This window comes from Rhincodon typus, chromosome 17 (assembly GCF_021869965.1).
Source record: "Rhincodon typus isolate 14 chromosome 17, sRhiTyp1.1, whole genome shotgun sequence".
Classification (NCBI taxonomy): Eukaryota; Metazoa; Chordata; class Chondrichthyes; order Orectolobiformes; family Rhincodontidae; genus Rhincodon; species Rhincodon typus.
This window is the reverse complement of record NC_063348.1, coordinates 19,857,405-19,875,631: the sequence shown is the minus strand read 5'-3', so window position 1 is coordinate 19,875,631 and position 18,227 is coordinate 19,857,405. Positions and strand designations below refer to the sequence as shown.

Sequence of the window (18,227 nt, the reverse complement as noted above, 5' to 3'; positions counted from 1 at the left end):
TGAGTCAACAGCCTAGATAGTGTGTTTTTTGATGCCTGATAAGAAACCTTTAACAATGGTCTTTGTTTTTGTGATACTGAGATTTAAATTAGATTATTTATTTTAAATATTCTTAATAAAGCCTATTTCAGTGCAACATGGCTCGTTCATGGAATTTGTAATATTGTTTCTTGTGATTTGAATGATGCTCTTACAGTGTGCCATGAGCCTCAGTGGAATCAACGTATTTGTCCCTGCTGAACAAAGTAATCTAACTAATCATCTATCAAACGGATGACATGTTTGAAGTGTTAAGCAGCTGTTGTCATCAGGACTGTTTTGCTTGTAATCAATCTCTACTTGTTTTAGCTAAAAATGCACATTATAGTGTCTTGCACCAAAAGGCTTGAAGGTCACTCTGGAGGAAACAAAAGGGATGTGGATCGATTAGAAAATCAAAGTAAAGATGGGTACATCTGTTCGAGGCAGTTCAGGTACAACTGTTGTTTTACCGTATGTTTTAGTCATTGCTGCGATGAGCCTTTCCCTTTTCAACAAAATCAGTAAATCAGCCCTTCTCTTTCTAGTTTATTTCTAAATTTTATATTCTAGTTCAGACTTGCACTTCTTGCCTGTCATTACTTGAGCAATCATGATTTCTTTTTGAAAAGTAAGTTATTGAATGAAAATCAGCTTCTGTGTGATAAATGTTTAAATTCTGGAGAAAGCTGTTGTCTCAGCACATAACTTTAATCTTCAACAGAGACAGTATTCTTCAATGTGAAATATTTAAAATATTTAACTCTGCTTCTCTCTCCACACCTGCTGTCAGATCCAATTTTTCTTTTCATTTCAGATTTCCAGCATCTGCATTATTTTGCTTTTCTAATAATCTTCTTGTTCTTATTCTGGAGTTGCCAGCCCCTGGTAATGACGCTGTGTGGTAGATTGTAGAGTATTTTCCAAAGACAGAAATAAGGCATTTATTTGCACCAATCGCAACCTCAAAACATCTGACAAATTAAGTACTTTTCAAGTCCATTGTAAGTCAGAATCACCAATTTATGCTTGGCAAAAATCCCACATATAGCAATGCAATATTGAACAAATAATCTGTACTTGTGATGTTCATTGAGGGATAAATATTAGATTTAGATTTATTTAATATTGTCATTTGTACCGAGGTAGCGGGACAACTGAGAGCATGCCAAGCCATAGGAAATGCTGGAAAATCAGCTTTGCATAAAAGTAAAATTTCGAATTCTTCATCTAGACCTGATGTCTTACAGGCAATAGCCAGAAGGATCAATTGATGCATTTCTCAGTTGGTGCCATGACACTGACTGTGATTTTTAAAAAGGCTGAGCTGTCCGAGATAATATTGCAACAAGGGGATAGCAAGCCAAATCAAATCAGCCTCACTATTGCTGGATTCGTAACACAATGAAATTAAAGCATTCAATGATGTTCAAAATTGTCCAATTAATCCTAATGAGACTTTACAAATAACAGATCTTGGACTTAAGTTTATAACTTAATCAAAAGTTAACAATTTATTATTAAGTATATAACCTTAGCAGAACACAGATAATCTGCAAGGCAATCTAATTAATAACTATGATCTAAGCCCAATCTTCTTTGATCATATTCGTACTGACAGAAGGACACAGTTAAGGGAAAAATTAAGAAGAGAATGTTTCAATGATGAACACCAGATTTTCATGAACTCCTTGGATGATAGGCTGTATTACAGGCATGGAGGGCTGTATATCTTGCTTGAATTCCAAAATCACTGGTCTATGCATACTGCTTCCACCTCTGGAGTCTTTGACTTATTTCTTACCGACCGGGATTCTGTTCTCAGAACTTTCAACAAGTCGATGACCGGAGAGCGCAAAAACTGAAGAATAGCAGTCTGGAAGCTTCAAAACAAAAACTGCCTCCTGCTTAAAACCCGGTCAGAGCCAGTTTGCTGGCTGTTTTTTTTTAAAAACATTCTCTGATCGTCTGGCCAGCATGAGTCCACCCTTGAAACGATCAACGATTCAACATCCAATCAGCTGCCAGCCCATGACCATAGCAAAATCTCGGTGCCAAAACATCTATAGTGTCCTTAAAGCAGTAATTAACCTGCATTATATTTCTAGGCAAGTTCCTAAAAGCAAACATTTGTCTTTTGTGACCTCTATCTTGAAAAACAATCTGCTGTACAAAGTTCAATTCTTAACTGCAACTCTCCATTTCAAACCAAAAAGAGGAAATTAGAAGAAAAATAGTGATAATCTGAAAACTCATTGTTACTTCAAATCTTACTGAAGCTTTCTGAACATCTGAGACAAAGAAATATGACAATAATGACACACTGATTAAAAATGACAAAAGATATGAAGCCATTGTAACTAGAGAAAAATATCCGCAAGTATCATGTGCGGAAACTGATTTGTTCACCATACATAGCAATGATTTTCTCCGAGTCACCTTCTGCTTTTTAAAATTTCCAAAAAAGGGCACGTCAAGTGCATTCATAGCAGGAAAGTTAAAATGAGTATACCTGAAGAGCTCACATCTGATAATAGGTTACAGCTTACAGTTAGTCCTTATAGACATATATTATGGAGGCCCCTTAAGGCACATGTGACAGCCTCCTCCTATTGTCCTAGATCCGATGGTTTTGCTGAACAAATGGTTTGCATTGTCAAAGCACTCATCTTAAACTCCAGTTTAGGGCAATGTGAAAGGTTTTTTTGTATAGTTAAGTTACACCTAAGGTCTACATTTCTGTTTTGGATTTACCCTCATAAGCTGAGGATAGTTTGGAAGACAAGTTAGGACCATGCTGCCAAGTGATCACCTATTCAAATTCTCAGATACGGTTCAAACATTTTCAAAAACAAGCGAGTGAAGATGGTTCATGACGGACATGCAAGTATAGAATTATCTAATCTGCATACAGGGCAGAAGATCAGAGTCACATATCCTACACAAGGATCCTGATTACCTGTAGAGATATCAAAAGTATATAGTGAACCTAGATCCTAAAAATTCACATAGTTGAATGGAGCAATGTCGGGGAGGTGCAGAGACCAACTCAGGGAACTTCATACACAAAACTCATAAAAATAAGCTTGGATAAAGAAGCTGTGGAAGATCATCAGGATAACAATCAACACTAAGCATGCAAGACTCCAACACACTTACAGGTGGATACATCTGATTGTGAGGTCTAAATGTCTAGAAAGTCCTACCATCACAAAATCCGGAGGGATCGTCGAACCATCTATATGTTTCACGGACTTAGAATTTTTTATTCATTCATGGGATGTGAATGTTGCTTATGGGCCAGCATTTATCGTTCATCTTTAATTGCCATTTGATTTCAGTGGCTCACTAAGGCTATTTCAGAGAGTGGTTAAATGTAGACCAGGCCAATGTAAGGATGACAGATTTCCTTCCCTAAAAGATATTAGTGAACCAGATGTGGTTTTGTGACAATTGGAAATGGTTACAAGATTATGATTAGGTCAGCTTTTATTACAAATGTTTATTGATTCCAAATTTCACCACCTGCCATGGTTGGAATAAAACTGATATCCATAGAAAATTCAACGTGAGGTTCTGGATTACTAGCCCAGTGACATTACTGTACTAGTGTCTCCTCCTAAATTCTTAATTTACTTCAACTCTTTGTTTCTGTTTAAATAGTTTTTCAATTGCCATAATGTAAACATTTTCATCCTTAATGTTTGTGATTTTACCTTTCATGGGGGAGAGGGAATGGAGTGAACCAACACCAGCCTAAAATAAAATATTTTTATCTATTCATCCTTTTTCTATATCTCCAAATTCCAATTCTCCCTGCCCCACCCTGGAGCCATGAAACAAATCAATGAGATGTGTTAGTCACCTGTTGGAATGTTATGTTCTTCCCCATGGTGCAAGTAGAAGAGAGATGTTCTTTTCCAAAGCCAACTAGTGAAAATGTACCTTCAATCTGCTAGTCACGGAGCATGTTTGAAATAGTCTAAAGACTGGTTGCAGTCTGTCCCCACCTTGCCCGTGCTTGTAGGAGGTTGAATAGCATTGGGATTTGGGCATGAGCAGGTGACTAATGAACAGAAGAATAAGTTTATGAAGAAGATTTTTTTTCAAAAGGAGGAAAAAGCGCATCGATTAGATTAGTATTTCTTTTGCAACCTTTCATTGGTATTTTGTAACTGCCTTCAGTCCTCGTATCTCACTGCCTATCTTTGACAACCAATGTTCTATGTATTTGCACTATGTATCTTAAAAACAGCATCAACAATATCCAAAATTGTTGACCATTATAGACTAGGTAATGCCTCCTCTACAAAGAAAATGTATGTATGTTTTTCTACATTTCAATTAATTATTTAATAATAGATCATTGTTAAGAATTACATTTCTGTCTTTCTCAGAGCCTTTCTTGCAGAGCAAGTAGCTTTTTGTTTCTTTTAAAGATCAGCAACTGTCACAAGGCTTCCTTGTAGCTTCATTAGAAATTGTTTTTTAGTGACTCGTGTTGTGCTAGCCAAACAAAGCACGTTCAGTATTCAATGCCTGGCCCTGTTGAAGTTGTTGATACTAATAGCCTGTACAATTGGACAAAATATTCCAGGATAAAGGAAGTAAAGCAATCATTAAGAGGCATTACAGTTGTTATTTTCCAAGGGCTTCTATTCTGATGTGTCCATGTTTGTCCTTGAGGATAGGATTGGATTTAGATGCAATGCCCTCTAACTTGTTTATTCACTGCATAAGCCAACGCAAGCATCCACTTGTGTGAAAAGAACAATCTGTAACCAAAAGAATGTATCCCAAGAGGTAGAGGCCAAACAATGATCATCCCCAACAAGAGAGAATCAAACTTGGTGCTCTTCGCACCATCTCAGTGGCTGTTAATCATAAATGAGTATTAATAGTGCACATTGGTGAAATAATCAAGCATTTTGGAGCATCTTTCAATCCATAACAATGAGTTGGATAAGGGAACCAACTGTTGGGTTGTTAAATTTGCTGAGGACAAAGATAACTGGGAGACTAAGTTGTGAAGATGATACAAGGAGTCTGCAAAGGGATATTCATAGGCTAGGTGAGCAAGCAAAAACTTGGCAATTGGAGTATAATGTGAAAAATGTGAACTTTTTCACTTTGACAGGAAGAATAGAAAAGTAGCAAATAACTTCGCTGGAGAGAGATTGCAGAGCTCTGGGGTGCACAGGGATCAAGGCAACCTGGCAACCACAATAAATTAACATGCAGGTGTAACAAGTGATGAGGAAAGAAAAAGGTATGCTACAGTTTATTGCAAGGGGAATGAAATATTAACAGTAAGGATGTTTTGATACAGTAATCTGGTACTTAGTCTATGTCAGAGTACTGTATATAATTTTGTTCTTTTTATTTAAGGAAGGACATAATTAGATTTAAAAGAAAACAGTTCAGAGAAGGTTAACCCAACTAAATCGTGGAATGGGGTTTATTATCATATGAAAGGTTGGACAAGTAGGATCTGTATGTGCTGGCATTTAGAAGATTGTGAGGTGATCTTATTGGAACATCAGGTCACCTCAAGATGCTGAAAGGATATTTTGTCTTGTGGGAGAGATGAGCAGGAGATAACATTGTTTAAAAATAAAAGCTGTCTCAGTTAAGATGGAGACCAGGAGAAGATTTTACTGTGCAGATCATGAGTCTGTGCAATTCTCTTCCTCGAAAGAGAAGCCAAAATGGCCTACTCCTTCTATTCTGTATTTTCATATGTTACATGAACTGAAAATTACAATATTCATAAGATTCCTCAAACATTTCAGTTCTTTTTTTAAATGTAGAACTAGTAAAAAGGAAATGTAAAATGAAAACAAAGTTCATTTTTAAATACCTGTATGTATATGACTGAAGAGATCACCAATTCCAGTTTTAGATAATTTATTCTGTAAAGTGCCTAGTAACTGGCAAGACATGCAATTCTGGTTAGTGAACAAAATATTCATCCTTTTGTTTACTTTTAAGTTCGCTGCTAAAATCTATTAACTCTGCTAAGTTCAACCCTAATTTTTGTTCACTTTTGTTGTAACATAAATTGATAGTAATACTGAACAAGTCAGATTCCAGAGTGAAACGTAGCTGATTGATCATAAATTTAATTTTTGCAGTTAGTTACCGTGGTGGTTAGTTGCTAAAACGTATTCATATGATACTACAAATGTTCTTTTACAAAAGAACACAAGTTTATCTTAGAAAAGAGGAAAAAAACACAAGCTACATGCACATATATTAAAAACTGCTTAGAAAGATCATAAAAAATCCAAGTTTTAAACTGATTCCCAGCAATATGTGTTATGGTTACTCAAATCTTAGAGAACCATCACTCCTATCTCCACTCTAATTTCTTAACTTTCTAAACTCTCATTCTTGAACTGCTGAGACAAATGTATGACTTGTTTCTAAATATGCTGAATCTCTTTTCAGTTGTAACAACTTAAAAACTTCTTTAAAAAAAAACCCTCACAGCTCAGAGATTCATAAACTAAACCTTTCTGATAAGGTGACTGGTTCCCTTGAATTGAGAACTTGATTTTTCTGCTCTGACGAAACTCTTCTGCAGAATTGAGTTCTTGGTTCTTTTGAAGTCAAAAACTAAACTAATGATCACTGGTCTGTTTTCTCTGCCTTTGATGAACTCAGCAGCATAAACATTCCAGAAATAGCATTACAGGTGTCCTGCTACACACTTGACTGAATCACTTGAATTTTTTTTGGAAATGATGAATTTAGGTTACTGTTCCAAGTGACTTTCTGACCATTCAAGAAAACTTACTTTCACAGAATTGAAACCAAAATGCATTCACCTTTTATTTTAAAAATCTAATTTCTAAACAATGATGTTATACAACTCATTTAAAAGTCAATTTCTAGTTCTTTTTGTAAAACAGTGAAGCAAGCAGTTTGGTAAAACTCCTCACCTGCTTTTTGATTAGCCAATTGAGCTGCAAATAATTCTTGCTTACCTGGATGTGGATCTCTTGAAATTGGCTGCTGTGAAGTCCAGAACAGTTAAATAGATCCAGGGTGAATGCTAGGATTTAGTTTAAAAAGCCACCAATGGCTCAGACCATCATCACAAAGGTTTTATGTGACTTCTGAGCTGGATATCAGAATGCAATTGTCTTGCAAACCTGCCCCCATGAGAGTAAACCTTAAAAAATGAATTTAAGATAAATTACGCCAAGTTCCAATCTCCATGGTAGGAAGGTCAAAAAATCCTGAAATGTGACCAGCTGTTAAATTGTTTCATTGAATTACAGGTGATGCCTAAGTATAAATTTATATCAGATAGTGTCCAGGAGCAGAAAGCAGGCAGACGCATTTGGAAAATAAACCCACTCAATAAAATTAGTTCCAGGGTATGGAGTGTGTAAGATAGAGTAAAAACTGGAGAAGTACAAGGAAGGGAAGAACAGAAGACAATGAAAAGAAACAAACAGCAGGAAAGAGGAACAACAAAGTTAGATAAAGAGCTCGGATTATGTGGGAAGCCGCAGCATGAGATTGAACAGTCAATAAATAACACGTTATCTACACACAGAACTGAAAGTATACCAGAAACAACATGATGCAACCAGAACAGATTTTCAGGAAGAAAAATATTGTTTTGCTTATTTTCTCACAGGTTGTGACTCCAACAGTTGCCTCTTAAACATTGATACTTCTAGTTCAAAACACTTCACAAATCCAAAGCATTTCCTTTAGAAGATACAGGAAGGTTTATATTGGCAGGCTTGACCCCTGTGGGTTTCAGGCTCAATGTTAGGATAAGATGGAGGAGTTTCGTACATGTACTTGCCAGCCATCAAACCAGCAGAGCTGATTTTCTGCTTCCCTATTGGCCACCACTTCTTTCACAATCCAATTGAGAACAACTTGAATTTTCCCACTGCTTTTGCTGGTACAGTCACTCCAATTTAGATTGGGAGGGGGTCCTGCAAGTTTTTTTTTTTACACAGAGTGGTAGGAGTCTGGAACACGCTGCCATGGGTAATGGTAGAGACAGATACTTTAGGGGCATTTATGGGACTTTCAGATAATCACATGAATATGCAAAGCATGGAGGGATATGGACCAAGGATAGGCAGAAAGGATTAGTTTAATTTGGCATCACATTCAGCACAACATTGTGGGCTGACAGAACAGTACAGCACAGGAACGGGCCTATGTTCTATGAATGCAGCATGGCCCGCGGATCAAACTAGAATGCCCTCCTCTTAAATTGTTGTGGCCACAAGGTGTCTTTCCTATCTATGATTTCTCCACCACCCTCGTTAATCTGATGACCCCCCTAAAGTGATTGTGGGGATGAGGGGGCACTCCTTCTCCAGCAAAATGCGAGTGGTCATGTAAAATTCCCAAAAATTGATGTTTTAACTACTTCAATTGCCTATCTGGCTCCATATGGTGGGTAGGCAGTCATCTTTCCAGGTAGCACTGGGAAACCTCCAGGGCTTCAGGAATGTATCAAGGAGCTGTCTGGACTCAACTCACTCTTACTTCTGTGAAGCTCCACTCTCCTATCTCCAGTCGCACCACCTACAGCTAGGAAAATTCAGTCTGTGTTTGCATTCGTCCCTTAGGTTTTTTGGCACACTAGCAGAGAAGGAAGAACTGATATGTTGCCCGTCAAAAGTTTAAACTTCCAACGCAATTCTTGCATACTCATTGCATCAGTGCTTCTGCAGGTCCCAATATGACTCCTAAGCTAAATCCTTTTTCCAACTAGCTGGGATTTTATCCAAACTGGTTCCGAATAAAAGTCATAATTGACTTGAAATGATAATTCTATTTATGATGCTATCAAACCTGAGAATTTCCTGCACATTTTTTTAAATTTCAAATTTCCAGCATCCACCATACTTTTGTTTTTTTTTCAGTTAACTTAGTTCTCCCTGAAAGATCTTCTCTTTTCCTTTTTGAATTTTGCAATCGCCAGAATTCTCATCAGTCTCCAAGCTAAATGCTGCAGAGAGTTAACCCAGAGCAATGCCTACTTCATTTTGAAATCCAGGGCCCAGAAGCAAGTGTGATTAATCAAGAATAGCACGCTCTTGTTATGACACTTTAGTTCCTCTATTAGTGAAATGCCTGAATTCTGCTTGATATCTCTCCTCAGTGGCAGAGCTGAGAAATGATCACAAGAAGCAATAGGAATCACTCCAGCATGCATTATATTACAGCTCTGATGGACACTAGTTATATCATCTGTTGAATCTTCTGCAAGAGTAGAAGGAAGTTAGTGGCAAAATAAGGGATGCAAATTATAACTGGAGTTGTTGAGTTCTCATACATTATCTCCTACACTACATATTCTTGTCTCATGAAATACTTGCATAGAAGATCTCATTTATGCATGCATGCTGCTTTTCAATCCATTTGGTCTCACCTTTCCAACTTAAGGAACCACAGTATTTCCGATTGTGTGTTTAGCTGTTTTATAAATGAGTGTACTTTTAGATGCCCCTTAGCTTTTCAATATCACAAGATGATTATTGGGTGGCATGGTGGGTCAGTGGGTAGCACTGCTGCTTCACAGTGCCAGCGACGCAGGCTCAGTTCTACCCTCGGGTAACTTCCTGTGTGGAGTTTGTGCATTGTCCCCATGACTGCATCGGAGTCCCCATTTTCACACACACACACACACACACACACACACACATTTCTCTGGTTTCCTCCCACAATCCAAAGATGTTGATTAGGTGGAATGGGCATGCTAAATTGCCCATAGTGTCCAGGGCTGTGCAGGCTAGATGGATTAGCCATGGGAACGTGCAGGGTTACAGAGATAGGGTAGGGGGGTGGGTCTGGTTGGGATGCTTTTTGGAGGGTTGGTGTGGACTCAGTGGGCCAAATGGCCTGCTTCCACACTGTAGGGATTCTGTGGATTCCTAAAATGGTTTTTCTGCATATTTAGAATTAATTTGCTTTCATTATTTAAACACAGTATTTCCTTGTCTATGAAAATAAATTCATTAACAAGAAAATATGGGAATAGGAATGTGCAAGAGCCTAAGGAGCATATCGAACTAGGCATAAACACTTAACTGCATATTTTTAAACTTACATTTAATTGGATTAAACCCAAGTGCCAATCCTAGACAATACTATCCCCAGTGCACAAGGGAACTGGGAATACATTAGCTATAAGCTTGAAAGTGGGTTTCAGTGATATTAACATTGTCTTGTAGTTGGCTACAGCTCTCATTCCACTTATTCCTATGCATCTTGGAGTGTAGGTTCATAGTTCCTTGAAAGTGGAATCACAGGTAGATAGGACAGAAGATGTTTGGTATGCTTGCCTTTATTGGTCAGTGGATTGAGTATAGGAGTTGGGAGATCATGTTGCGGCTGTACAGGACATTGGTTAGGCCACTTTTGGAATACTGATCTCTCTGCTATAGGAAAGATATTGTGAAACTTGTAAGGGTTCAGAAAAGATTTACAAGGATGTTGCCAGGGTTGGAGGGCTTGAGCTATAATAAGGAGAGGCTGGATGGACTGGGGCAATTTTCCCTGGAGCATAGGCGGCTGAGGGGTGACCTTATAAAAGTTTATGAAATCATGAGGGGCATGGATAGGGAAAATAGACAAGGTATTTTCCATGGGGTGGGGGAGTGCAAAACTAGAGGGCATAGGTTTAAGGTCAGAGGGGAAAGATTTAAAAGGGACCTAAGGGGCAACTTTTTCATGCAGAGGGTAGTGTATGTATGGAATGAGCTGCCAGAGAAAGTAGTGGAGGTTGGTACAATTACAACATTTTAAAATCATCTGGATGATTATATGAACAGGAAAGGTTTGGAGGGATATCAGCCAAATACTGGCAAATGGGATTAGATTTATTTAGGATATCTGATCGGTATGGATGAGTTGGACTGAAGGGTCTGTTCTCATGCTGTATAATTCTGACTCTATGTTCCTTATGTCAGGTTGCTTCACAAGACAGAACTCTTCATTCCTTCTACCATCACTGAACTCTCAAAAGTAGGAAACCTACACGAAATAATGCTGCATCTCTGAGATCAAGTCATGTTTAATTTAGCAGCTGTTACCAGGAAGTTCTGCACTAATCCGTACTCCCCATCCACAATGATTTTTTGAAAAAGAATAACCGTCTGTGGCTAACAAATGATTTTTTTCTAAGATAGTACAAGTATGAGATATTCCCTTGTGCAATGCAGTTAACTCGTGGGCAGTTGGATACATTCTGTTAGATTCCTAAGGTAATACATATTCTAGAACATTTAGAGTCTTGTGCCACAGCCGGAGCATTAAGGAGGAAAAGTATGCTTCTTCCTTTTCAGAACGCTTCTGGTGTTGTTGCTCATGCGGTGCTGTTCACTGATGTTGGGCTCAGGCTGCAAGACCTGAGACATATTTCTAGTATTTGAACATTGAGAATTTTTTTTTTCTTCTCTCATAAAGTAATGAATATATATCAAATAGATTTGAGGTATATTTGTAGCTTCATTACTCTAATGTGAAAAATTGCATAAGTTCTGCTCTTTGCCATTTATAAATCACTGATTTTCCAGGTGTAAAATAAAGGTAGTAATGCACCATTACAAGTATGATGTCCGTCATGCTGTCTCAAACCTAATTTATAACCTTTTTGTAATATGGCTCCAGTTCACCAACTTAGTTTCATTGACAAACACAAAATTTGTCCTTTTATCAAAATAATAAAAATCATACCTGCTACACAGCAGCTCTGTAAGCCTTTTTACATTAATGCAAAGCACTGCCATAGGAAGCAACATGACACTTAATAGCATAGCAGAAACAAGCTTTAATAAGCTGATTTTTAAAAATCCATTAGTAGAAGACTAGCAGTTAAAAGTTGCAACTAACAAAAAATGGAATTTCACACAGGTGATGATATGAGGAAAAAATGTCAGTGCCAGATTTAGGGATGGAAATCTGGCTTGTTCTACCTTTCCCATTTTGTGCTGTTATGGAGCACAATCTAGCACTTCATCTTCAAACAGTCCTGGGAGTTGTGGAAAATTATATTATGAACGCACTTGATTTCTCTCTTTGATATACCACCTGCAGTTGGCTGTACACCAACATTAAGAAATCTGGTTGCAGGTCAGCTAATTGAATATCCATGCAAATAGTAATTTAGTTCAAATTATACAGCAGTTACCAAAGGTATAGGGAATATGATCAATGAGTTGGTAATATGTTCATGTTAAGCAGAGTAATTGCTTAGTTTGGAATTTTACTGATTTGCACATTCATTAGACGAAGTACAACTCAAGTAATTTTAATCAACATGCACTTTAAATGCATGTGACTTGTGTGATTAGATTTCTTTCTCACGCCAATATTCTGCTAAATTTGCCAACTCATAGAAGGGTACAATTAGAACACACCAACAGTAGCACACCCAACAGTACCACACACCAATAGTACCACACCCAACAGTCAGATTTCAGCGATGAGACAAAGCAGTGAACCTTCACTCAGAACAGTGTTGGAGCAAACCTAAAAGGTCAATTATCTCAGCATTTGAGCTGCTTTAAAATGTTCCCTCTTGCTGCTTGTGCTGAAGTATCCAAAGATGTGATGTGGTGTGAAGATCCAACATACTCAACTCTGACAGTTTCTTTGAAGAATCTGTGGCTAAAATGTACCTTCCATTGTAAGACAATGAATCAGACAACACTGACCTTCCAGATTTGCATTCTAATTGAATTCTAGGTATAACAGCTTTGCAAAAGTAGCATTTCATGCAAAATAGTTAATGTGTGAATTTGCAGATTAGAAAAATGAAAAATTAGGCTTGGTTTCCGCTCCTAATTGACATTCTGCGCGTTGTTAGAAAGTATCATATCTCTCCATGGCTCAGTGCTTGACAACCTCCAATTTCTCATCTATAGGCCTTCCCTTGGTGACATCATAACATTAATTTGCTGATGTATACTGACAACATCTAGCTCTACCTCATCACCATTCATCTTGACACCTCCACTTTTCCTACCTCATTGCTTAAGCTATACTGGATGAGCAGAAGCTTTCTTGAATATGAAATATTGGAAAGTATTGCAGCTATTATTTTCAGTTCCCTAGGTAGTCTCTATCCATCTACCTGTTCACAACATTGGCACCACAATGGATCCTGAGATTCTGACCTCCTATTAATGCCATTGCTAAGTTGTCATACTTCCAACTCTAACATCACATGATCTCACCTCAGCTATGTCTGTTTCTTCTGGGCTCAACTAGTCCAATGCATTCATTGAGAGGGATTTTCAAAATCATGAACGGGCTGGATAGAGTAGATATTGGAGGAACTGTTCCCACTTGTAAAAGGAACAAGGACAAGGCATACATTCAAAATAATGTGTAAAAGAAGCAAGGGTGATGTGAAAGCAAGCATTTTCTCACAACGATTAGTTGCGGTATGGAATGTACTGCCTGATGTGGAAGCAGGTTCAGTTGAAGCATTCAAGAGGGCATTGGATGAATATTTAAATAAAAAATAGTGTGCAAGGGCATGGTGAAAAAGCAGGAGATTGTCAGTAGGTAATCATGCTCATTTGAAGAGCTCGTGCAGACGTGATGGACCAGTGGCGGCCTCCTCCATCGTAATGATTCTGTGATTTTCACTCTTGGCTGGAATCCCACTTTCTACCCTCCATTGACGTGAAGTCATCAAAATCTCTGCTGTTAACATCTTAACTCCCTGCAAGTTCCATTTGCTTACTGTTCTGATACTGGCTGTTTTGGTCCCAGTCAAACAGCATCTTGGTTTTAAAATTCTCATCCTTAATGTCAAATCTTGCCTTTCCCTAACTCTAATCATTTTCAGCCACTATATATCTGTACTCTTCTAATTCTGGCCTTGTGAGCTTTGATATTTATAATTATTCCACCATTAGTGGCCATGTTTTTAGTTGTTCAGTCCTTAAATTTTGGACTTCCCTCTCTGCATTGCTCAAGCTCCTTGCTTTCCTCCTTTAAGACACTTCTGAAAGCCAATTTCTTTGACCAAGCCGTTGGTAATCTGCCCTAATAGCTCATCATGCTTAATGTTGTACATTGTTATGTGATACTCCTGTGAAATGTGTGCACATTTCATTACATTAAGGATATTTTATGTGTTGTTGTAATAAGCAGATGGTTTTTCTTTATCCGATTGAATGGAATGATGCACTTTTCTATCTATAATCCCTGTTTGCCAGCAGAATTCAGAAGTAAACCATGTTGAAAACATTGTGAGAGGGTAGGGAAAATAAGGAACCAGCTACAGAGACCATTGCCATTTGTCTGAATTAAAATCTCAACTGTATGATCAAAATTGTAGCTTCTGGCTCAACCATATCCTACTTTACCTATTTAAGTTTTATTTTTTAAACAGTGTGTGAAAGAATTAATAAAGCTAAACACCAAAACCTGAAGGAAAATCCTGAAAGTGAAAAATTGTTTTGGATTTTATTATCCTTTAGAATTTTTTTCCAGTAGTGCAGTATCAAAAATGTACTAATTTGCCTGAGCATTGACATGTGTTGAAATGAGAATGAAAGTTTTTGGATATTTTAACTTGATAGGATTATTTCCATCATTAATGTTGTTGGAAAAAAAAATGTTGTCATATAGGGGGAAAGAAATTGCATTTATGTAGCATTTCTATGACTGTCAGACATCCAAAAGTACTTTATAGACAGTTAAGCACTTTCTGAAATATCACTATTTCCTGTCAGAAACTCAGCCTCCAACTCATGAACAGGAAGCATTCATGAACAATATTATAGTGCCTGGGTAATCTATCTTATGTGATATTGACTGAGAAGAAGGTAATGGTTCAGACAGTGGGGCATCTCTTCTGCTTTTTCAAATATTCCGACAGGATCTTTTGTATGCATCTGAAAGACTCCCCTTCCAACAGTGCAGTGCTCATTTCGTACTGTATTGAAATGTCAGCCTAAATATTGTACTCAAGTCCTGGCGTGGGATTTGAACCCACAATCTTCTGACCCTGAGACAAGAGTACAATAAACTGAAACACAGTGGATGGATGAGTGAGTCACTTGTACTTTTCTACCAGCTGTAGCTTTTTATTAAACGTCTTCTTTATAGAAATCAAACATTTATTATAAGCAATCAAAGCGCAGATTACTCTTTTTACTACCACACCTCTCTTAGATTTGGCTTCCCATTCTCCACTAGGGTATATTTTGGGGCTCATAAGCTAATGCAGCTCTCCATTCCAGCTATAATCAGTCAGTCCAAATAATATTCAATATTTCAAGTGGGAATAAAATGGCCAAAGCTTTTAATAGTATGAGTATTTGCAATTTATTCGAATAGCTTGTTTGGAAATTTTTGTTTATATACATATATAAATTGTTGATATACACGTGCAGGCTGTTGTTGGTTGTTTATTTTTGTATCTGCTGTTGTCTTAAATGATGCTGATATTGATTGTTTGGAGAATGTTGTTGCTGTGTCAAATCAGATATGCTTGATGGCCAATCAGTTCCTCATTTAGATGGCATGATCAGATACCTCTCATCGGGTGATTAATGTCCAGGAACAGCTTTTACAATTGAGCATAGATCTTTACAATTGCAATAATAGACCTAGTCATTCACCATTATCCTGTATTACTGAGGTTACAACTTCATGCAAGTCCAAAGTTGCTAAATTGACGTTTTTTTTACTTGAGTGGATTGAATGTTGGATTCCTCTCCAACTCTCAGATAACATTCTGTCAGTTTTAATAAGGAGAAATTTGGCTTTCAGATGTTTCACTTTTTAATCGCGTCACTCACTCCTGGTATTACTGGTTTTGGTAGCTTTTTGGAAGAGTAATCAAAGTTTGGTGTATCATTATTTGCTGGACTGGAATGCAGTCCATGCTTTAGGTTGGTATGTTCCTTTGCTGTCAGAATGCCTTGTATATTTGTGCTGGATCTAGTGGATTCGTTAATAATTCTTGTAAGAATTTTCAACAAAGACTTTCCATTTCACTGTGGATACAATGAAGGGAATCTGTATCCTTCAGTAGTAATTGAGGGCCTTTCTTGCTCATTACAATGTCACAAATGCCCTGATGACTGGAGTGTGCTTTCAGATATTCTGCGATCCCTTGAGTCATCATTCATGTCAGATGGTCAAACTCCCAGATGTTTCAGTTGAAGTCAGTTGTGATAAGATGATCAGTTCCACAGATAGTGAAGCTGTCTACTCTAAGTTTTCTCCATGGTCTTGGGTATTATGAGTTATGTGAGACATTTTAGCCTGTTTAGTTTGATGTTCATTGCAAGCACAACACTGACTGTCATAGAATCTCTGCAATGTGGAAGCAGGCCACACACCCCTCTGAAGAGCATCCCACCCAGACCATTGTGCTACCCTATCCTTTTAACCCAATATTTGCTTTGGCTAATCCACATTGTGTAAAGAGGCTTCTTTGGTGGGGGTGGGAGCCTGGGGGTGTGGTAGTGGTGGTGGTGGTCGTGGTCGTGGTCGTGGTGGTAGTAAATGACCTTAATCACTTTGTACAAGAAACCACCAGGCCATTATTTTACTAAATAAAAGCCATAAGAACTGCAGATGCTGCAGCTCAGGAACAAAATCAGAAGTTGCTGGAAAAACTCAGCAGGTCTGGCAACATCTGGGAAGAAAAGATCAGAGTTCTGAGGAAGGGTCACCAGACCCAAAACGTTAACTCTGATTTTGATACACAGATGCTGCCACACTTGGTAAACTTTTTCAGCAACTTCTGTTTTTGTTGTGGTCATTATTTTACCTCTGCATGAGCAATGCTCTCTTATAGCAACCGCAGAATGATCATTTCACAGCAGCATTTCATGTCGACATCCTTGAGCAGTTGAGGAGATGGCGTTTGCCTGATCTGAGCAAGATCTTTATGTAAAGACCGTATCATTTATTTGCTCTGCATTTTTGATTGTGGACTGAAATGCAGTGAGGGCTGGTTTAAAAACCAAGGACTGTTGAAGAGATTACTGGACATTTTTTTAATAAACCTGTTACCTGATGATCATCGTAAGTGCTATTTATGCTGTCGCTTATTCAAGTAAGCGAGGGGAAACACTGCAGCCAGGGATTGTGTGGAAAGGTAGATTCAGCTGGCAATAAGTAGTTGAACTAGTTGTCAGTGATGAAGACCTTTTGCCTGCCAACAACTGTGATTTGGCTCCTGGGTATCCGAACAGAAGGTGGATGCGAATGATTGTTCAGAAACACTCAAACCTCTGGGATGGAAGGTACTGTCCTTTCCTCTGTGGAACAACAACATCTGAAGCCTGAAGAAACTTCCTTATTACCCCTCATCAGTTGCTATAAGCTGTACTTTTTAACCAATTAGTCAGAGACTTTATAAGTATGAACTAATCACTCTGTGCCTCCTGCTAGCAAGTGAAAATACCTTGAAAAGAAAGGTAGAGGAGCAGCAAGTCCTGACAAGCCAAAGATCTCAGTGAAGTGAACCCTGTGAACAGAGACCATTGAACTGCCTTCTCAATCTTTCCTTCCACCTATAACACCCATGTTTCTTCTGCATACTTTTATAAAATCTCTCACTTTTGTGATGACTCTGGCAATAGTGGGATCTTGATTTCCAGTGGGCAACCTTTGAGGCATACATTTATCAGATTCAATGCTTCTGCTGGCTTGATGACTTCATAAACATGTTGTGCTGCTTGTTTAATCTGGAAAATTTTTGACTCTGTCCTAACAACATCAACATCCTACAAAGAGAGTGCAGCTCTTCACAGCATTTTGATGATGTACATCTGCTTCCCTTGCTTACAGTTCACTTCTAAATGATGTCTAAATCAAGACTCATCTTGTGCAAATGCTTTGGAACAGTCAGAAGCCGTCATGGAAAATATTTTTGAAGTGGCTAATGGTTGAACTCTGTCATAATTTTCTCTCTACCATGATAAAGGTCCTGATGGAAATTCTCACCAGCAAAGATCATAGTGCACAGAATGAGAAGGGGCACTATCATTCAGTTTGCAGTGTTAATTTGGATGCAAGCACATCTGGTTATCCTGACTGAGGTTGCTGAGAAGTTCTAACCTCAGGATCACCATCCTTTGATCTCTTGCAACACATTGTAGGGTGACTTTGCTGTTGACATCATACTACCTCAACATTATTGTCATTAGTTACTTTTAACTGGAGATGCTGTTGTTCTATGTCCAATA

General features: G+C 38.0%; 1 protein-coding gene across 1 annotated transcript in view; it reads left to right on the top strand.

Moving 5' to 3' along the window:
- The window catches only part of syt7a (synaptotagmin VIIa), a 614,610-nt gene that overhangs the window by 232,786 nt on the left and 363,597 nt on the right, over positions 1-18,227 (top strand). The window lies entirely within an intron of this gene.